General features: G+C 38.8%; 1 non-coding gene across 1 annotated transcript; it reads left to right on the forward strand.

Annotated features, from left to right (window-relative positions):
• The first annotated feature begins 9,719 nt into the window (after positions 1 to 9,719).
• On the forward strand, positions 9,720 to 9,826 carry LOC141699016 (small nucleolar RNA R71). The gene has a single exon (XR_012565507.1). It is a non-coding gene; the product is annotated as a small nucleolar RNA R71 (small nucleolar RNA).
• Positions 9,827 to 23,672: the final 13,846 nt, after the last annotated feature.

Below are 23,672 nucleotides of genomic sequence, written 5' to 3' on the forward strand. Positions count from 1 at the left end.
TACTTTATTACCCTAGTTAGCTTGTATATTTAGCTTGGCTCGACACGTTTATTTATTCACTTACGCGTTTGCTTGGTCCCTTATTCATTTTTGTAATAAATCTTTGTTAGCGGTTCGCGGGGTAAATACTTTCGTATACGTTTTTTACGTTTTGAAGCCTCGTAATTGGGTTTGAATTTGTAGGATTTTAGATTTGTAATTGTATCGGGATTCTCGTATTTTTTGACGGCTCGTAGATACGGTCATTTTTCAAAGTTCATTTTCTTCAAATACTAATGGCATTTACATACACTTTTTTGGTACGTAAAATCACAATATCAACTTGGAATCTTAAATTAAAAACACGTATATGGTGTGTGTGACTGCCTCAACCCCGGGGTCAGGAGTTGACGTCATCAACAACAACCATAAGATAAACAATCCAATAATAGGATATAACTACGACCCCTTTACCAAGATCTTTGTCAGGTTTAAGTATGATTTAGGTTACAACTAATACAAACCAACTTACAACAATCATCCTGACGCAGCTAACTTAACACAGCAACTCAACAGACCACCCTTGGTCTAACACAACCATCTCAGAGGAGTCTGACACGAAGGGAACTGAAACTCTGCCCTGACTACCACGGAAGAATCTCCTAGGCATCTGCAATACATATATAAAATATCCTGCAAGGGTGAGCCATTAATTGCTCAACAGTACTGTTAGGGCGAAAACACGCGCTAATATTCACGCAAGTATACGCGTTCGCAAGTAATATAGAATACTTTCTAGTTCGTTCCCTCAGAGACTCAGACTAAATTATTGTTTAAATAAACTCACTCACCAATGTATGATTACTTCTCAATGTTAAGATAATAACACTTAAAATTGTTGATTAAATATTAACTATAATTAACTACTTAATTAACCACTTAACTAACACTTCAATTTATCAATAATAAACACTCATGAGATCACAACTTCATTATTACTTCCTTCTATAGCCATTGTTATTACCTTTAGCATGTGACCGTGATGATATTAATCGAATAACACGAAACTGATAAAAGCCAACTTTTATTGTACTAATACCATTCTACCAAGCATCCACAATTAAGATAGAAGTTGAATAGTCATCAATTATGTTGAGTTCCCATATGTCTACAGAAATTGACAACACAACGATTTAAGCACAAGTTATTCTTTTTGATTACATAGGGCAAATAAAACTGTTAGAGTTACCCACTAATCATGCACAACATACATGAACCTATGCTAGCATGGCAAGTTCTAAATCTCAAGATCCACCGTCGCTTCACAAGAGATTAACACCCTATCTTATATGTTCGCGACGCACATAAGACGAATACGCACAACCAATACTAGATATCAAGCAATCATCACACACTAAAGTATTAAACAATTAACTAAAGAATTCCATAATAAATCCGTTGCAACCCCATGATCACGATTAGCCCATAATAGAACTTATCGCCATCATGGGTTCATATGAAATCATGATAAACAAACATAAGAAAATAATAACTAAACTAATTATATTAAAACAGAGTACATCACAAGAGTAAATAAGTCAAAGCAAGAAAACTAGCATCCAACGTTACAACGAAACAAGAATCACAAGAAAATATGCTTCCTCTTCGTTGCGGTGTGCTAAATCGGTCTTCTTCCTTATCTCCTTCGCTTCTTGCGTAAAACACAATCTTCTTTTTTTCCAATCCCCCCTGTGAAAACGTCTCAAATCTACTTATATAATAGTCCCATAAAACTCAGATTACATAGAAGTTGGAAGCCAAACAGAAGTAGAAGTCTAAAATAATTCAGCAAAATTCCCGACCCTGCGCGGCCGCTCAGCATAGCTGCGCGGGCGCGCAGGTTACTGCGTGGCCGCTCAGCATAGCTGCGCGGGCGCGCAGGCCTCTACTGGAAAAAATCCAAGTTTGCTCTGTTTCTTCGCCGTAATCTTCCCGTTCCTTTCCTCTCGCAATGGTGAACACATGCCAAGGCTTATTCTTGATGATTCCTCCCCCGAAATGCAACTAATACCCTGAAATGCATAAACACTAGAAAAACGCATCAAATACACAAAATACTTGATTTCAAGACACCAATTTAAGCCATTTTAAGACGTTCTAAGTGGTATAAAATGCCACTTATCACACCCCCAAACTTAAATCGATGCTTGCCCTCAAGCGTCACAGACTCAAAAACAAATAAAAATATGCATGAATGCAATCTATATGAAAATGCAGCGATCCCCCTTACTACAATTAATCAACCAAATTGCCACATCTCAATGAATGCAGTTAGACAACTAAAGATCAATAAACTCATACAAACGGACATACAGCCAGAAACGTGGTGTGTGCAAATGCTTAACAGATATGCTTCGGAACTAGACCAATTACTATGACTAGACTATCCTCAAGGCAATCCTACGATTATACAAAGAATAAAAAAATTCTAGGCACAAAGTTATATTCAACACTACAAGAACTCTGGAGCTTACTACGGAATCGTGCCTTTTATTTACAACTCAAATGCTTATTTGACCGTGCAATGAGTGAGGTACACAAAAGACTTATACAATGGTATCCATGTAACGAGCGTTAGGTTAGCAGATCCCAGACTCTAAAAGCCTTAGGTCACTAGGCACAAAGTCCCCTAAGAACTTAATAACTCGAATACCAAAGAGCCCACTCTTGATCAATTATGCAATTTTTTTTTTTTTAACTTCTGAGCAAGTGCGTTTCGCTCCATCTTGCTCAACCCTAGACTACTCGCAACATATGCGAGCCGGCTACTAGCCATTTGACGCCTAGCCACAACTAGCAACAACTTCCATATTTTTTTTCTCCAAATTTTTTTTTCTTTTTCATGCCTTTATCACTAAGAACCTATAATCGAATTCTAAGCATAATAAGTAGATTGACCTTGAAAACAACCAAATCATAACAACAATCTAGCCCTTACGCATTCTCCAAGACTTAGTGGACTTACAATTGTTTCTAGCATGCATACCAACCTACACAACTTAATATCACTTTAATGCTATCACTACACTCGCATCAATATCACAATTCAGTCGATAAATCATTGCAAAAGGGATCATGGTAAATGCATGAGCTACATGACATTCATAAAAAAAAAACTAAATGGCATAAATTATGCAACTATATGAACTAAACTATCATGAATATGCAACTAAATGACACACACACAATATTCCTTAACTACCACCCCCAAACTAAAAATCTTCACTGTCCTCAGTGAAAGTAGTAGAAAGGAACACAGGGTATACCTACTCGGAGTCATCATCATCATCACCCTCAGTGGGTGGAGTATCAGGTGGCGGGTATGCAGAGTCCTCACCAAAAACTGGCCACTGGATATCAGCTCCAAGGCCTCGAAAAGCAGTCCCTAACGCAAGGGTGAGCTCCTGAGCAAACCTGCTCTGCGTCTCATACATGGCATCCATCCGCCGTGAAAGCCTCCTATACTGGGCATCAACCATCCCAGCACCCTCCTGAGCTCTCGAAGAACCAGCCTCATCATGCCCTGGCCTGGCCATAGTAGCACCTCGTGCTGGACGCCCTCCTGGAAGACGATAACCCAGCCCATGCTCCTCAGGCTCACCACCGGTCCACTCCCGCACCCCATTCAGAGTGCCAGAATCAATTGGAGCTGCTGGCAACTGCAACTGCTCATGAGCCGGCCAGTTCACTCCCACTGCTCGGCATAGCTTCGTAACCGTGGATGCATAAGGGATGTTCATATGCTTCGCTCCCCTTAAAAACTTCAGAATTCCTTGGTAGATAAACTCACCAAGGTCCATATAGTACTCCTCATTCATAATTCCCCACAACAACTGTGCTCTCTCAACTGTGACCTCGTGTGCATGCGAAGAAGGCAAAATATTAGCACAAATAAATGCATTCCATGCACGGGCATACCTGTTCATGGCGATCGCCGGAAAGTGACGATACTCATTATTGCCTGTACTGCAGGTCCAAACTGTGCCCGGTCGACAGAGAGTCGCACAAATCAAATCCAAGTCAGAATCCTCAGCAGTCTTTTCATTCCAGTTCTCCTCCTCGGGCTTCCTCTCTCGCTGTCCAATCACACGGCGAATTGCCGCAGGATGATAATCAACCGTCAGCCCACGGACCACAGAAAACCCATTCTTTTCAGCCTTCGCGTTCGCGTAGAACTCGCGAATAACGCTCATCGGTACCGCTTCGGGTGACTCACAAAAAGCTATCCACCCCTTTTCTGCAATCATGGGTAGCAATTCACCATCCCTCCCCGATGGCAAAAACCCCCTCTCCTTCAGAATCGGCTTCCCCAACAGCCTAGTGTACTCCTCCTCCGCGGCTCTGTCAGTTAACCGAGGCCTTGCAGCAGTACCCCTCGATGAATCAGCAGTAGGAACTGTGCTGCTGCTGTCAATAGTGCGTGCTCTCTTGGGTGCCATTGATTCGTGAATAAAAGTGTGTAAGAACTGATATTTGATGTTTGTGAGAGGGTTTAAGTGTAGGAAGTTTTGTGGGAGATATGTAGGATAGGTGTATGTATATATAGGGTGTGGATTAGATTAGGGTTTGGGAATTAAGGGATAAAATGATGGGGTAGTGGGAACAAATCGTGGGTTTATGGGCTAAAACTGTTTTTGTGTGTTTTTTTTTTTTTTTTGAACTGTAAAAAAATTTCTGGTATTCGACCCCTGCGCGACCGCTCAGCATAGCTGCGCGGGCGCTCAGCTTGCTACGCGGGTGCTCAGCTTGCTGCGCGGCCGCTCAGCATAGCTGCGCGGGCGCGCAGGGGGTCACTGGAATTTTTTTTTTTTCAGCCCCTGTTTTCTGATTTTTTTGTGTTTTTGGATAGGTTATTAACTTCTAAGGGTTCCTGTAACAATAATTCATAGGTTGCCTCCCACGCAGCGCTTCTTTTTCGTCATTAGCTTGACGTTTCGTACCTTGCTCAAGTAGTCAACAAAATGGCGCTAACCACTTCTCGGTTTGCCATGTCCCCATAGTAGTGCTTCAACCGCTGACCGTTAACCTTGAATGCTTGGTCCGGATCATTCTCAAAAATTTCCACCGCTCCATGTGGAAACACAGTTTTGACAATAAAAGGTCCAGACCACTTTGATTTCAACTTCCCAGGAAAAAGTCGGAGTCGAGAGTTGAATAAAAGAACTTGTTGCCCTGGCACAAATAACTTAGGATGTAGCTTCCTATCGTGCCACCTCTTCACCTTTTCCTTATACATTTTGTTATTTTCGTACTCTTGAAGTCGAAATTCATCCAGTTCATTAAGCTGAAGCATTCTTTTCTTACCAGCTGCATCTAAATCCAGGTTCAACTTCTTCAATGCCCAGTAGGCCTTATGCTCAAGCTCCGCAGGTAGATGACATCTCTTTCCGTACACCAACTGAAACGGTGACATCCCAAGTGGAGTTTTGTATGCTGTTCTGTAAGCCCAAACAGCTTCATCGAGCTTTAAAGACCAATCCTTCCTTGACGGACAAACAACCTTCTCTAGAATGCACTTTATCTCTCTGTTAGACACTTCCGCTTGACTATTTGTTTGCGGATGATAGGCAGTAGCTACTCGATGATTCACATTATAACGCTGCATCATAGAAGTGAACTTACGGTTGCAAAAATGCGATCCTTCATCACTTATGATTACCCGAGGTGTTCCAAACCTTGTGAAAATTTGCTTATGAAGAAAATTTAGCACTGCCTTTGCATCATTTGTCGGTAAAGCTTTAACTTCGACCCATTTTGAGACATAATCGACTGCCAGCAAGATGTACTGATTATTGTAAGACGAGATAAAAGGCCCCATGAAATCGATTCCCCATACATCAAAGACCTCGACTTCAAGCATCACATTTAATGGCATTTCATCCTTCCTTGACAAATTTCCCACTCTTTGGCAATGATCACACCTTAAAACAAACTGATGAGCATCCTTGAACAAAGTAGGCCAGAAAAAACCTGCTTGCAGAATACGAGCTGTCGTCTTCTCACCGCCATAGTGTCCACCATAAACCGTGGAATGGCAGTCTCGTAATATCCCCTCCGTCTCACAGAACGGGATACATCTCCTGATGATCTGGTCAGCTCCCTGTCTAAACAAATATGGTTCATCCCACATATACCACTTCACCTCATGCAGAAACTTCTTCTTTTGAGCGGATGTCAAATTAGGAGGCATTATATTGCTGACGAGATAGTTTACAATATCTGCAAACCATGGTTCTTCCTCCTGAATTGCAAACAACTGCTCATCCGGAAAAGATTCATTGATTAACGTCCTATCTTGTGAAGTAGAATCGGGATTCTCCAACCTGGAGAGATGGTCAGCTACTTGATTCTCAGTACCTTTTCTATCTTTGATCTCTAACTCAAATTCCTGAAGTAAAAGCACCCAACGAATGAGTCTTGGCTTCGAATCCTTCTTAGAAACCAGATAGCGAATAGCTGCATGATCAGTGAATACTGTTACTTTCGTACCAAGCAGATAAGATCGAAATTTCTCAAAGCCAAAGACTATAGCCAAAAGCTCCTTCTCAGTAGTGGTGTAGTTCAATTGGGCACCATTTAAAGTCTTACTCGCATAGTAGACCACATGGAAGAGATTTTTCTTGCGCTGTCCCAGAACTGCACCTGCCACATAATCACTCGCATCACACATCATCTCAAATGGTTCTGTCCAATCTGGTGCTGTAATGACTGGTACCGTGATCAAACTCTTCTTGAGAGTCTCGAATGCTGCCAAACATTCATTAGCAAATTTGAACGGCACATCTTTCTCAAGCAAATTGCACAACGGCTTAGATATCTTTGAAAAGTCCTTGATGAATCGCCGATAAAAACCCGCATGACCAAGAAAACTACGGATTCCTTTCACAGAATTAGGTGGGGGAAGATTTTCAATGACTTCCACTTTGGCCTTGTCCATCTCCAGACCCTTGCTAGAGACCTTATGCCCAAGGATAATGCCTTCACGCACCATAAAGTGACATTTCTCCCAATTAAGCACCAAATTAGTTTCCACGCATCTTTTGAGTACGGCGCGCAGATTATTCAAACATTCATCATATGAGTGTCCAAAGACGGAGAAGTCATCCATGAACACTTTGACGTTATTTCCAATCATGTCAGAGAATATAGCCATCATACATCTCTGAAAGGTGGCCGGGGCGCCACATAACCCAAACGAAACTCTACGAAAAGCAAACGTGCCAAATGGACAAGTGAAGGTAGTCTTTTCCTGATCCTCTGGTGCAATACAAATCTGATTATACCCGGAATAACAATCCAGAAGACAAAAATACTCATGACCCGCCAATCTATCAAGCATCTGATCAATAAATGGAAGGGGGAAGTGATCCTTCCTTGTGGCTTTGTTCAATTTTCTATAATCCATGCATACTCTCCATCCTGTAACTATTCGAGTAGGGATGAGCTCATTCTTTTCATTTGCGACCACAGTGATACCTCCCTTCTTAGGTACACATTGTACGGGGCTCACCCATGAGCTGTCAGAAATAGGATAAATGATGCCTGCATCTAGCCATTTCAGAATTTCTTTCTTCACCACCTCCTTCATGATGGGATTCAGTCTTCGCTGTTGTTCCACAGTTGGCTTACTACCTTCCTCTAGCAGAATTTTATGCATACAATATGAAGGACTTATCCCCTTGATGTCTGCTATGGTCCATCCTATAGCCGATTTGAATTCTCTCAAAATCCTTAAGAGCTTGTCTTCCTCACTACCTGAAAGGTCAGATGAAATAATAACAGGTAACGTAGATGAATCACCTAAAAAAGCATACCTCAAGTGTTCAGGTAATGGCTTGAGCTCCAAGGTAGGTGCTTCCTCTATTGATGGTTTGAGCTTTCCTTCTGCGTTCTTGAGGTCAGAAGTACCAAGAGATTCAAATGGTATGTCCAGCTTTCGCTTCCAGGGAGAAGCGTTCAGATATTGTAATTGCTCGTTGCTATCTTCATCATCGCTGTCAAAATCCCCCACTAAGGCCTTTTCCAATGCATTAGACATTAGCATGTGATCGAGTTCCGAAGTAACCGCAGAATCAATCACATCCACTTTTAAGCACTCCTCATCTTCTGTAGGGAATTTCATTGCCTTGAATACGTTGAAGGTCACATCCTGATCTTGGACCCGCATAGTAAGTTCCCCTTTTTGCACATCTATCAAGGTACGGCCAGTAGCCAAGAAAGGCCTTCCCAAGATTATGGGAATCTTCTTATCTTCCTCAAAATCAAGAATAACAAAATCTGCAGGAAAGAAGAGCTTATCCACCTTGACGAGCACATCCTCAACTATGCCCCTTGGGTAAGTAATGGAACGGTCAGCCAATTGTAGTGACATGTATGTGGGTTTTGGATCAGGCAGATCCAGTTTTTTAAAGATCGACAATGGCATCAGATTAATGCTTGCTCCCAAATCACAAAGGCACTTGTCAAACGTCAGATTGCCAATTGTGTAAGGAATGGTGAAGCTTCCTGGATCTTTCAGTTTTGGTGGTAACTTTTGTTGCAGAACAGCGCTGCATTCTTCCGTGAGAGCAACGGTTTCAAGGTCATCCAGTTTCACCTTCCTTGAAAGAATAGTCTTCATAAACTTCGCATAACTAGGCATTTGTTCAAGAGCTTCAGTGAAAGGTATATTGATGTGAAGTTTCTTGAACACCTCCAGAAACTTCCCGAACTGTCTATCCAGCTTTTATTGCTGCAATCTCTTAGGAAAAGGTGGTGGAGGATAGAGCTGTTTCTCCCCTGTATTAGCCTCAGGCAGAGTGTGTTCAACAGTTGTCTTCCTTGGTTCCGCCGCTTTCTCCTTTTGCTTAGATTCTTCACCTCTAATTTTAGCTTCTAATTCTTTTGCCTTTTCAGCATCAGCTACTTTTCCAGACCTTAAGGTAATAGCCTTGACTTGCTCTTTAGCTTCCTTCCTGCCTGGTACTTCCGTGTCACTGGGAAGAGTGCCAGGTTGACGATTGAGCACTGCATTGGCTAATTGACCGATTTGATTTTCCAAGGTCTTGATAGAAACCGCCTGACTCTTGCACAACAGCTTAAGTTCCTCAAAATCAGCACTAGTAGGTGTAGCTGCACTTCCTTGTTGAGGATATGATTGCCTTGTAGCATACTGCTGAGGTTGCTGGAATCCAGGTGGGTTAAACTGTTTACTCACTCCTTGCTGATATGGTGACTGAATAGCATTCTGATTATTCCCCCAGCTGAAATTTGGATGATTTCTGTTGTTAGGATGATAGGTTGCTGGCACAAGCTGCTGTTGTCGCTGATAATTATTCACATACTGAACAGATTCGTTGACAAGAGAACACTGATCCGTAGCATGAGAACCTGCACAAAGCTCACAAACCATAGCTATTTGATTAACTCCATACATAGCCAAAGAATCAACCTTCATTGATAGCGCTTGGAGCTGGGCTGCAATAGCGGTGGCTGCATCAACTTCCAGAATACCTGCTACCTTGCCTGACGTCATCCTCTGAGTTGGGTTTTGATGCTCATTTGCAGCCATCATCTCTATAAGATTATACGCCTCAGTATAGCTTTTAGCCCATAAGGCGCCTCCAGCTGCTGCATCGAGCATGGGCCGAGATTGAGCCCCCAAACCATTATAGAAACCAGTGATCACCATCCAATCCGGCATTCCATGATGTGGACATTTTCTCAACATTTCCTTGTAGCGTTCCCAAGCCTCGCACATAGACTCCGTAGGTTGCTGCGCAAACTGAGTAAGAGCACTCCTCATAGCAGCAGTCTTTGCCATCGGATAAAACTTCACCAGAAACTTTTGCGCAAGATCTTGCCACGTAGTGATGGACCCAGCTGGTTCAGAATGTAACCAGTCTTTAGCCTTGTCCCTTAGTGAGAATGGGAAAAGCCTCAACTTGATAGCCTCATCAGTCACGCCATTATACTTAAAAGTGCTGCAGATCTCGACAAAATTCCTTATGTGCATGTTGGGGTCTTCAGTTGCCGTTCCTCCAAAAGAAACAGAATTCTGCACCATCTGAATAGTGCCCGGCTTGATTTCAAAGGTGTTAGCTTGAATAGCCGGATGAAGGATGCTTGACTAAATGTCATCAATTTTAGGCCGAGAAAAATCCATAAGAGCTGGATCAGCTTGAACAATACGATCTCCCATGTTTACTGGTTCTTTCTGCTCAGTTCCTGAATCCGAATCCTCAAAATCTAACTTCTCCGGAATATCAAGAACTTCGTCTGTCTCCTCAGCTGTATCTAAAGTCCTCTTGCGAGCACGAGAATGAGTTTGCATAAACGCTTGCTAAAGTACCTGAAACACAACCGAAAAAAAGAAGAAAAAAATAAGTAACTACTACGTCCTAATCACTGAGTCCTAATGACCAATGATGGTAAGTACATAAACTAAACAAATACGCCGAGTCCCCGGCAGCGGCGCCAAAAACTTGTTAGGGCGAAAACACGCGCTAATATTCACGCAAGTATACGCGTTCGCAAGTAATATAGAATACTTTCTAGTTCGTTCCCTCAGAGACTCAGACTAAATTATTGTTTAATTAAACTCACTCACCAATGTATGATTACTTCTCAATGTTAAGATAATAACACTTAAAATTGTTGATTAAATATTAACTATAATTAACTACTTAATTAACCACTTAACTAACACTTCAATTTATCAATAATAAACACTCATGAGATCACAACTTCATTATTACTTCCTTCTATAGCCATTGTTATTACCTTTAGCATGTGACAGTGATGATATTAATCGAATAACACGAAACTGATAAAAGCCAACTTTCATTGTACTAATACCATTCTACCAAGCATCCACAATTAAGATAGAAGTTGAATAGTCATCAATTATGTTGAGTTCCCATATGTCTACAGAAATTGACAACACAACGATTTAAGCACAAGTTATTCTTTTTGATTACATAGGGCAAATAAAACTGTTAGAGTTACCCACTAATCATGCACAACGTACATGAACCTATGCTAGCATGGCAAGTTCTAAATCTCAAGATCCACCGTCGCTTCACAAGAGATTAACACCCTATCTTATATGTTCGCGACGCACATAAGACGAATACGCACAACCAATACTAGATATCAAGCAATCATCACACACTAAAGTATTAAACAATTAACTAAAGAATTCCATAATAAATCCGTTGCAACCCCATGATCACGATTAGCCCATAATAGAACTTATCGCCATCATGGGTTCATATGAAATCATGATAAACAAACACAAGAAAATAATAACTAAACTAATTATATTAAAACAGAGTACGTCACAAGAGTAAATAAGTCAAAGCAAGAAAACTAGCATCCAACGTTACAACGAAACAAGAATCACAAGAAAATATGCTTCCTCTTCGTTGCGGTGTGCTAAATCGGTCTTCTTCCCTATCTCCTTCGCTTCTTGCGTAAAACACAATCTTCTTTTTTTCCAATCCCCCCTGTGAAAACGTCTCAAATCTACTTATATAATAGTCCCATAAAACTCAGATTACATAGAAGTTGGAAGCCAAACAGAAGTAGAAGTCTAAAATAATTCAGCAAAATTCCCGACCCTGCGCGGCCGCTCAGCATAGCTGCGCGGGCGCGCAGGCCTCTACTGGAAAAAATCCAAGTTTGCTCCGTTTCTTCGCCGTAATCTACCCGTTCCTTTCCTCTCGCAATGGTGAACACATGCCAAGGCTTATTCTTGATGATTCCTCCCCCGAAATGCAACTAATACCCTGAAATGCATAAACACCAGAAAAACGCATCAAATACACAAAATACTTGATTTCAAGACACCAATTTAAGCCATTTTAAGACGTTCTAAGTGGTATAAAATGCCACTTATCAAGTACCACTATATGAATAACAGGTAAATCAGTTTATAATAAAGTTATAGGAACAGAGATTATAGCTCACTTGCAAAACATGTAAAACATTCATAAATTGGATATCACTAACTAGCATGCTTTATCAAAACAACATAGTAGTGTGCTGTGTAAATACCAGAGTCCAATTTTAGCATGATAATCACATTTATAAAACTGTTGTATCAACTACTTATGCCCTTACGGGAATCACAAATCCAAATCAGATACGTAGCGGATATGTGAAGACAGTTGATCAGGCTATCAACACCAGACGGCTCTAACTGCCATCCCATTTACCTGTTCCAGAACTCAGAGACTATCTAGGTCTCTGACCAGCTGGACTAATCGGTTATATATTGCGCGCAACCGAATTAGCCTCTTACACCACCTCAATAGGCCTACTCTGGCCCCAATGTATCCCATATCTGACCGTTTTATCCAGTTTTCAAAACACTTGTACCAATCTCATTTTCAAAATCATTTATTTAACCAGTACACATATAAAATCCAGTTCGCAAATCATTTCATTCGAGATAGGTACCTTTCGAACTTACTTTTCCCCAAAATAATTTGAAAACAGTGTTTTATAACTACGGGGGATACGTAACTTAAAACATTTCTGTTCCATTATGAAAATAAAACATTTAGCTATCCATATATACTGAACCATTAAAGAATGGTCAAGGGTACTTGCCTTGCAGAGCTTTACAATTATTACTGATCGACTCTGAACCGATTCGGACGCTCAGGCTTTATCGTCTAACCACTAGATTTCCTTGGATTCGACTTTAGCACTCAGGTTCTTCGGTTGAAACCCTGTTGAGCTCGTCGACAGTCCACTAGGTTATCTCTAGTTTGATATCAATTCAGGAGTCCTTCAAGTAGAACCTATAGAGACGAAATACCCTATGTTAGACGTCTAGGTATGCTTGACATATCCTCTCGAACAATCCTGACTCGCAAATATTCGAATTATCATAACTCACATACAATTAAGGTTCATACATTCACAACCCAGTTCACTAATCATTTTCAGAATATACCTATATTCTTGATACAGAGAATAGATTTTGGAATTTCTTTTTCACAAAATATATATACCCAACTATGTTACATATGACTAACTGTTTCGAATCTTGGATTTGAGTTTTAACCTAGACTAGCAGAACCGAATTTATACTTAATTAATCATTAGTAAGATAAACTGGCCAACATAGGTTAGTAAGTTTATCTGAGTAACGGTTAATCAAATACAACTCAAGGTCGTACTAATCCGAGTTAGTACTCGTACCAAAAATTAAATTTGAGAAACGTTCTATCTATAATAATATAAGTAAACGACTCGATTGGTAAGTGCGATAATTATAGGAAATGTTTCCGAATTTTCGAAGTAGTAATCTTTCGAAATTCGGACAGCACCTCCTCTATTTATTGGACTACCAGTCGATCTCATATTGACACCAAAAACCAATCGCAACACAACAATTCACAAATCCAACATGCCACATTTCACATTTCAAATCATATGCCCAACTTCGATTTCAAACAATTAATTATCGTACCGAATATTTACTTTTACGAACTAATTTTTCCTAAAAGTAAATTTTTTTCCAAAATAATTAGAAAAATAATATTTAAAATTTTTGTAGGACTCAGTCGAACATCATTGTCCACCGCCGACTCATCGGAATTCATTGTCGGCGGCGGCAGTTTTACGGTGGTGCCTCGACTCGAAGTTTCCGACCGTAAACCACCGATTAATTAATTAATTTGTGTTTTGCAAATATCGTATATTTTCATCAGAATAACTGCAAAATCCGAAAATCATAGCAGCCCCCAGCTCACGCACACACGAGCGGCTGGGAAGGAACAGGATAAATACGGATTTTAAAGAATTCTAGAATAAAATACGGATTTTACGAATAAATGCAAACAGAAAATCATACGGGAATAAATAATTAATAAAATATTGATTTCTGAATTCTATAAAATTCCGTAAATAATTATTGTAATTATAAAACCATAAAAACAATTTTAGAGACAATTCGAGTATTTATGCAAATAAATTTGCATTAAATCCCCTTTTGAAAGTAAAAGCAATTCAATATACTCAATAATTAACTACACGAACCACCCTATACACCATAAATCACACACATAGATAAAAATAAAACAACACATAGCTGACAGAAGCTATACACATATATTATTCATTTAATAATTCCCTAATTACACTTTAAGTAAATATAAGAGTATACGAGTCGTTACATCCTTCCCCCCTTAAAAAGATTCTGTCCCCAGAATCTGATCTAATTAAACAAGTGAGGATATTTGTCAAGCATATCTGAATCTAACTTCCAAGTAGACTCTTTGACTCGAGGATTTATTCAAAGCATATTCGATATGGATATAAACTCTTTCTTAAGGACTCGCTCTTAACGATCCAAGATTAGGATCGATCATCCCACGCAGAATAAATTTGGATAAGAGCCTATTGGCTCCTAATCAATGACTTGGTTTGCATCAGATACATATCGCCTTAACATTGACACGTAGAACACATTATATATATATATATATATTGCAACTGCGGTGACAACACCAACTCATAGACACCTTTACCTATTTTTCTTTATACCTCGAACGGTTAAATACATTTAGGACTGTACTTGTCCCTTCTATTTAACCAATCTCTTTCAAGGTGAAACTTTTTCCTTACCACGATCCTAATTCTATATATTCATATTCTTTCGATGCAAATCCGCTTCCTTTCTTTGTCTATCCCGAGCTATTTCAACTCTCTTTCGAAGCAACACCACTACACTCTTGAGGTACTGAATTAGCTTAGGACTTAATAATATCTCTACTCTCACTTTCTCTCAATAGAGGGATGACTCAAGCTTATGTCCACACAACACTTCGCAAAGTAGTATTCTCTTACTAACATGATAACTATTGGCATAGAAAACTCAATTCATGGTAGGTGATTACTTCAGTTTCCTTTATAAACCCAACACATATACTCTCCACATTTCTTATATTGTCCGAATCATCTTCTCACTTTGACCCTTCATCTAAAGATGATAGGTAGTACTCATTTTCAACTTAGTTCCAATATCTAAACACCTCTTACTCATTCTCATCCGTCTAGGCTAGAAAGTAATTTCATATATTCACTTTTTATCACCTTTCGGTATTCGAACTTCAACTTTTATTCTTTTTAATTTCCTCAGGAATCTTAATCACGTTCAATTCTTTTCTTCTACTCAGGGCATCTATTACTACACCGGTTTTGCTTAAATGGTTGTTAGTGAAATACTCAAAATCTTTTGTTATTTTCAACCAAAATTCATACTTTAAAACTTAGCGTATAATTGCTTCCCTTCTAATCTTTGTAGGGAAATACTTGGGCGTTTTACACAGACTTTCTTAATCCTTAGATAACTGAGTATGTTATCAATAAATACAATTTGCTTATCCAAGTACTCCTTATACACCATGTTCCTTGATTCCTTATAGATAACTGATGCACCTATTACTCCACATAATATCACCAGAACTTGCAATGCTCATAACTCATCCTAATCACAATCTTTAACATGTCCTCAGGCTGTATCTTAAGTCAATCCCATAGAAATCACACATTCCTTGAATTAGGTCACATAAGTAATCAATTCTTTATAGAGGTTACTTATTCTTATTCGTCATTTTGTTAAACTCCCGATAATCAGTACACAGCCTCATAATTTCATTCCCCTTTCCTAGAAACATCACTGGTACACCCCAAGAGAACTATATTTGGTATGCTCACTTCCCTTTCTAATAAATTTTATCATTATCAAACTAATTATTTCGTTCCACTGGCCTCCAGAGACTCCAGGGCATTTATTTATTACCCAAAATTCCTCCAGCTTAAGTATTCTCTTCTTCGTATCTTTACAGATGGTGGATCTACCTTATATCCTTAGCTTATTACTTCTTTTTTTCGCATGATTGAAAGAATTCTTTATATTGCCTCTGCATCCAGAAACTTACCTTACTATTGGCTTCTGTACACTTTACACTTCGCTTCTTATAAAAACCACTCCTTGCCATAATACAGGACAACCAACTCAATCCTAAAATCACATCAAACCCCTTTAGCTTAGAGGGTGTCAGATCAACTGCAACTACGTTCAACTTCTAAACGCTTGATTTCTTGGTTCTTTTGAAAGTTCTATCTCTAACTGAGCTGGATGTTGGCCCCTGGGATGTAGTATCTTAAATAACCATTCTAAAACTCCTTGCAATATGGCCACTCTCTCCATAATTACGATACATAACTCCTGGATTACATTCCGATGCATAATGACCCTTATGTCCACGCTTGAAACATCGCACATTTTTCTTGCACGCACCACTGCGTCTTCTTTCACAGGATTTGCAATCCACTGCTCACTTGACTGACTGGGCTAGAGTGGAAGCAACTGAAGTAGCATTAGACCTAGCCTAAGAGAAACTCTGTCTCCGAAATCTCTTATTCCTACTTCGGCCAAACTGATTCTGCAATTCTTGACTAAATTCTTCTTGCTTTCTGAATCTTCGTGCTTACATACTTAGGAACTAATCGGGCCAATTCTGTAAATTTGGCCTCATACTCCAACACACTTCTTTCACCTTGTTTCAGTTCTAGAACTCAATCTCCATTTAACTTCGCACACAGTCAGGGAATTACTTTTCCAAAAAAAAAACAACTCAGTAAATCTAGCCCATGGAACAGGGCCTTCTCCTTTTAACGCTCTGGTTGACTCCCACCAGTAATTCGCTTCATTCTCCAAAAATTAACTTGCACATTCAATCTTAAAATTATCACTTACTTGGACAAAGTTGAAAGCTTTCTCCATCTCTTTTAACAATGCTCCAGCAATCACTGTATTAGGTTCACCTTTAAACTCAGGAGGGTTAACATTCTGAAAGGATTTTAAATTAGCACTTTGGTTCACTCCTTGTTGTTGTTGCCGTAACAGTAGTTACCACTGCTAAACCTGTTTGATTAACTACAACTGTTGTTGCTGCTGATGGCGCAACAAATCTAGAATTTCATTTATAGTTGGACCCTCCGCAAAACTACTACTATTTTCTTTAGATGATAGCTTTCTTAGGTGGCATCTTCCTGAGATATATAAATGAGTTTATTCAAAACATAACAAAATGTTTGACAAAAGATATCACCGTTAAATGGTGCACCTGCATCAGGAAAATGTTGCCCAATAAAATACCCATGTCCTTAATATCGGGGTCCATTTACAAAAGAAATCTAGATTAATAACACTAGCAATCATAGCAACAATGACAGTAGCAGAATCAATAATAGTTCAGGAAAACTAAAATACAAAGAAACTAAGCACTATCACACGACTCCTCAATATAACAACAACCGACTAACTTCCCGCCACTATTCAATTACCACATCAACTTTAATATACCACAAGACTTGGCTGGCTATATCACCCACCTACATTGAACAAACTAATAAATCAGGTCAATTTTAAGAAACGCTAAACTCTTCCAGGAACCATAGTCTAAATTTCAACCAACCTTTTCTCCAGGGATGATTTCTTATCACCCTCAAGTGATTCATCAATCACTGAATTACCCTTCCTTCCCAATGCGACTTCTTATCTCCTACCATTAACCTATCTTTCACAGGGTTAACTTTTCTAAAAACGCAACCTTCAATATCGAATTATGAATCCTCTCTACTATTATTGTTTTTGAGATAGCTAGTAACCCGATGTAAAACTTCTACTTCCTCCAGACAATCAACTCTCGTTTACTTTCAATAACCAGGACTATCTAATTATAAAAGCTACTAACAATTCGCTGCTTCAGAACTTCAAATGAAATTTCAAAATCAAAGAATCAATAATACGGGAAGGATAAGAGAAGAAAACATAAGTATGACCGAGAGCAACCATACAAGTACATAAGATCGCCAGTCTTAGTACCGCACAGTTCACAATACATAATTTGGTGGCATCCCACCAGATCCTTTTGTCACATAGACAAATGGTCACTTCATATGTATTGTTTGCCCCAATCAACCGATAGGATCACCGAGGAAAGAGACAATGTTTAAATAGAAAATTCACAAATAGGGAGGGAGAAAAATCTGATTTATAATAGGATCAACAGAATCCTAAGTTGCTTACTTCGAGTTCTCCACTTTCTCACAGGAAAAATAAGCAACTTATGGGATATGAAACAATTATTCTGGAAACAAAATATATTTCAAGAAAGAAATAGAAGGGTTCAAAGATACCACCTCCCGTTCTGATCCACATTCACTATAAAACTTAGTCGTCATAGTAGCCCCTGACTATTATCATGTTTTCCGAACTCACCAAGGTCACACAATCGGGCCAATAACATTCCTTGACATAGAAAATATGATATTTAGAAATAACGTTGGTGTCTCTTTAGCTGACACATCAAGGGTCTGCTCAGAAGCTGACTTTTCTCAATCAAACTCGAATTCTCGAAAGGGAAACTAGAAATCTCTATCGGACATTACTAATAATTCATATACGAAGGAGACGTACTCTAAACTAGGGCATTTCCAGTCAATCCTCAACAAACGTCAGGGTTACACCTTAGAAACCCTTGACTGAACTCTTAGACTCGCTCTTCTGATTGAGTTGCTGACTTACATCTATATATAAACCTTCCTGCACTCTTTTTACTCTACTCCTAACTTAAATCAGGGACTCAAACCTGTGGCTCTAATACCAACTGTGACGGCCTCAACCCCGGGGTCAGGAGTTGACGTCATCAACAACAACCATAAGATAAATAATCCAATAATAGGATATAACTACGAACCCTTTACCAAGATCTTTGCCAGGTTTAAGTATGATTTAGGTTACAACTAATACAAACCAACTTACAACAATCATCCTGACGCAGCTAACTTAACACAGCAACTCAACGGACCACCCTTGGTCCAACACAACCATCTCAGAGGAGTCTGACACGAAGGGAACTGGAACTCTGCCCTGACTACCACGGAAGAATCTCGTAGGCATCTGCAATACATATATAAAACATTCTGCAAGGGTGAGCAATCAATTGCTCAGCAGTACCACAATATGAATAACAAGTAAATCAGTTTATAATAAAGCAGTGATAGGAACAGAGATTATAGCTCACTTGCAAAACATGTAAAACATTCATAAACTGGATATCACTAACTAGCATGTTTTATCAAAACAACATAGTAGTGTGCTGTGTAAATACCAAGTCCAATTTTAGCATGCTAATCACATTTATAAAACCGATGTATCAACTACTTATGCCCTTACGGGAATCACAAATCCAAATCAGATACGTAGCGGATATGTGAAGACAGCTGATCAGGCTATCAACACCAGACGGCTCTAACTGCCATCCCATTTACCTGTTCCGGAACTCAGAGACTAGCTAGGTCTCTGACCTGCTGGACTAATCGGTTATATATTGTGCGCAACCGAATTAGCCTCTTACGCCACCTCAATAGGCCTACTCTGGCCCCAATGTATCCCATATCTGACCATTTTATCCAGTTTTCAAAACACTTGTACCTATCTCATTTTCAAAATCATTTATTTAACCAACACACATATAAAATCCAGTTCGCAAATCATTTCATTCGAGATAGGTACCTTTCGAAGTAACTTTTCCCCAAAATAATTTGAAAACAGTGTTTTATAACTACGGGGGATATGTAACTTAAAACATTTCTGTTCCATTACGAAAATAAAACATTTAGCTATTCATATGTACTGAACCATAAAAGAATGGTCAGGGGTACTTGCCTTGCAGAGCTTTATAACTATTACTGATCGACTCTGAACCGATTCGGACACTCAGGCTTTATCGTCTAACCACTAGATTTCCTTGGATTCGACTTTAGCACTCAGGTTCTTCGGTTGAAACCCTGCTAAACTCGTTGACAGTCCACTAGGTTATCTCTAGTTTGATATCAATTCAGGAGTCCTTCAAGTAGAACCTATAGAGCCGAAATAACCTATGTTAGACGTCTGGGTATGTTTGACATATCCTCTAGAACAATCCTATCCAAATGATAACAATCCCGACTCGCATATATTCGAATTATCATACTCACATACAATTAAGGTTCATACATTCACAACCCAGTTCACTAATCATTTTCGGAATATACCTATATTCTTGATACAGAGAATAGGTTTTGGAATTTCTTTTTCACAAAATATATATACCCAACTATGTTACATATGTCTAACTGTTTGGAATCTTGGTTTTGAGTTTTAACCTAGACTAGCTGAACCGAATTTATACTTAGTTAATCGTTAGTAAGATAAACCGACCAACATAGGTTAGTAAGTTTATCTGAGTAACGGTTAATCAAATACAACTCAAGGTCGTACTAATCCGAGTTAGTACTCGTACCAAAAATTAAATTTGAGAAACGTTCTATCTATAATAATATAAGTATACGACTCGATTGGTAAGTGCGATAATTATAGGAAATGTTTCCGAATTTCTGAAGTAGTAATCTTTCGAAATTCGGACAGCACCTCCTCTATTTATTGGACTACCAGTCGATCTCATATTGACACCAAAAACCAATCACAACACAACAATTCACAAATCCAACATGCCACATTTCACATTTCAAATCATATGCCCAACTTCGATTTCAAACAATTAATTATCGTACTGAATATTTACTTTTACGAACTAATTTTTCCTAAAAGTAAATTTTTTTCCAAAATAATTAGAAAAATAATATTTAAAATTTTTGTAGGACTCAGTGGAACATCATTGTCAACCGCCGACTCATCGGAATTCATTGTCGGCGGCGGCAGTTTTACGGTGGTGCCTCGACTCGAGGTTTCCGACCGTAAACCACCGATTAATTAATTAATTTGTGTTTCGCAAATATCGTATATTTTCATCAGAATAACTGCAAAATTCGAAAATCATAGCAGCCCCCAGCTCACGCACAGACGAGCGGCTGGGAAGGAACAGGATAATCAGAAGAAGAAAAACGAAGGCGCACAACACAAACAATCGAACAACACGCATACCCACCGCTATCACCTTGCCGGAGAACGGGCGGAGATAGGTGGCCGGAACTAATGGAAACAACAGCAGAGAATACAGAGAAATGAGACCAGTACTCATAACTGCAAAAATATATACTTACAAGTATATAGATACACATCAACGACCAGGGTAGCTACCAGCCAAACCGGCGGTAACTCGCCGGAGTAACAGATCATCGGAACAACAAAACCAGCGGCGGAATCGCCGGAACAAGAGGGAAAACGGCAGCGAACCGAGAAAAGCAAATGAGGGGGAGAGAGAGAGAGGGAGCAGACAAGAGAGAGTGCATATCGATTTGTACCCCCCCTCTAACCCAATTTGTTTCTGAAATACTAAGTTAAGTCGAGAAGAATCGAGAAGCTGCCACACAAATAAAAAACTGATACGTGTCCTTTCTTTTTATAAGAATTGGACACGTATCCTGATATCCCCGGGAACTGGATTTTGACTCGTTCTTTCAATATAAACGAATCAAAGTGCGCCTAGAAATTCTAAGAAAAATATTCTCAAAATATTTTTAAAATTCTCAAAATAACTAAAAGTTAGTAAAATAAAAATTTCGCAATTAAATATGAATTTCTCAACTGTTCAATGTACTCGAATTCTACAATTTAGCGGATAAACGCACATATGATTTTAATCTGAAAATTTACCAGACTAGTTTAAATTTTCTAGAATAATTCAACCTTAAATAAATATGAGTTTCAAATTTTTTTTTAAATAATTCTAGAATTAAATACGGATTTTACGAATAAATGCAATCAGAAAATCATACGGGAATAAATAATTAATAAAATATTGATTTCTGAATTTTATAAAATCCCGTAAATAATTATTGTAATTATAAAACCATAAAAACAATTTTAGAGACAATTCGAGTATTTATGCAAATAAATTTGCATTAAATCCCCTTTTGAAAGTAAAATCAATTCAATATACTCAATAATTAACTACACGAACCACCCTGTACACCATAAATCACACACATAGATAAAAATGAAACAACACATAGCTGACAGAAGCTATACACATATATTATTCATTTAATAATTCCCTAATTATACTTTAAGTAAATATAAGAGTATACGAGTCGTTACAGTGTGGTCGCAATTTTTTTTATTAAACTGCAAGGTTACTATTTATAAGGGTTACCGATGTCAAAAATTTGGGTTTTTACAGTCTTCCCCCTTAAAAGGATTCCGTCCCAGATTCAGTTTAGAAATAGGCGGGGATACGGTTCACTCATGACAACCTTGAGTTCTCATGTTGACTTCACAGTATTTTATCTCTTTGTAAAATTTCCACTCGTCCGTCCAATATATTTCCGGGTACTCGTTCTTGTAGACCAATGACCTTTACACGTTACTCCACATACGCTAAGTCTGACTGCAAGTTTATTAGCTCATTTTCAATCATATGTTTGGAGTTGACGGTTAAACTTCCTAACATCGATCCGTGGTACATGTTATAAACTTGACGACCATTCGATGATGATGCTAATTTAGAAGCCAACTTTCTTAGTCCTTTAAGGATTTCAACTAGTCCAATAAACCTTGGGTTCAACATTTCTATATCTTTCGAATCTCATCACTCCCTCCCCGGGAGGCACTTTCAACAATACTTGGTCTATTACGTCGTACATTCTGTCCTTATAGTCCGGGTCCGCATATCTCTAGTGTTCATCCTGGGCTGCCACTATTCAGGTTCTAATATGTTCCAGGAATTTCTTTGGTCTGTTTACTCAACTATGGTCCAAGTATCCTCCGCTTACCAACTTCTTCCCAGCCTAAGGGAGAACGATTCTTTCATCCGTATAAAGCTTTGTAGTTGTTCCAATGCCCGCATGATAACTCGTTATTGTCAGTAATTCGATTAACGTCAACTGGTCACTTTACTTTTCTTAAAAATATATAATATGGAAGATTAGCGCATCTTCTAGTGTTTGGAATGGTCCTTCAACTTATTCGTTTTCCCTCCATCAATCTTACTAGTGCTAGAGTTTCGTCCCTTAATGTTTGCTCATTTCGGCGCATCATACATGTCGATTATTTATGTAAGAAGTTCTCGTTGCATTTTTACATGCTTGTCCCCTGTTACACGCTTCACACTAGATTTAACATTTCTTCCGGTAGTAATGTAAGGCACATTGTGGTCCTGTTGCCATCTTGAAGGAAGCACCATTTCATACGCAATTGATTGTTACGTTTTAGAATCATGGAACGCTCAGCTTCCGCTATCAGTCAGACTTCTTTATTCATTCCCCGTATAATATGTTAGGCCTCAATGATACTATAGAAAGGGGTTGAATATAGTATCTATAATCAATTCGATTATGAACACAAGTATGTAACAGAAAACAAGTTTATTCAATATATCAAACTCTGTTACAGTAGGTTTAATCTACAGTACACAGTGATGTATGATAACACTAAGAGCTGCTAGGGTTACAATGGATAATATTCTCGTGAATGATAACACTTATAGTGTAAACCCTAATATGTGTTTATATAATACACAGTTACAAGATATCTTCTAATTAATATGAAATATATCTCTTCCTAAAATATATCAATCAAATATTATCTATTGCAGTCCTATAGTTGTCCAATTCTTCATGCATATCTT

The sequence above is a fragment of the Apium graveolens genome, chromosome 11 (assembly GCF_009905375.1).
Source record: "Apium graveolens cultivar Ventura chromosome 11, ASM990537v1, whole genome shotgun sequence".
Classification (NCBI taxonomy): Eukaryota; Viridiplantae; Streptophyta; class Magnoliopsida; order Apiales; family Apiaceae; genus Apium; species Apium graveolens.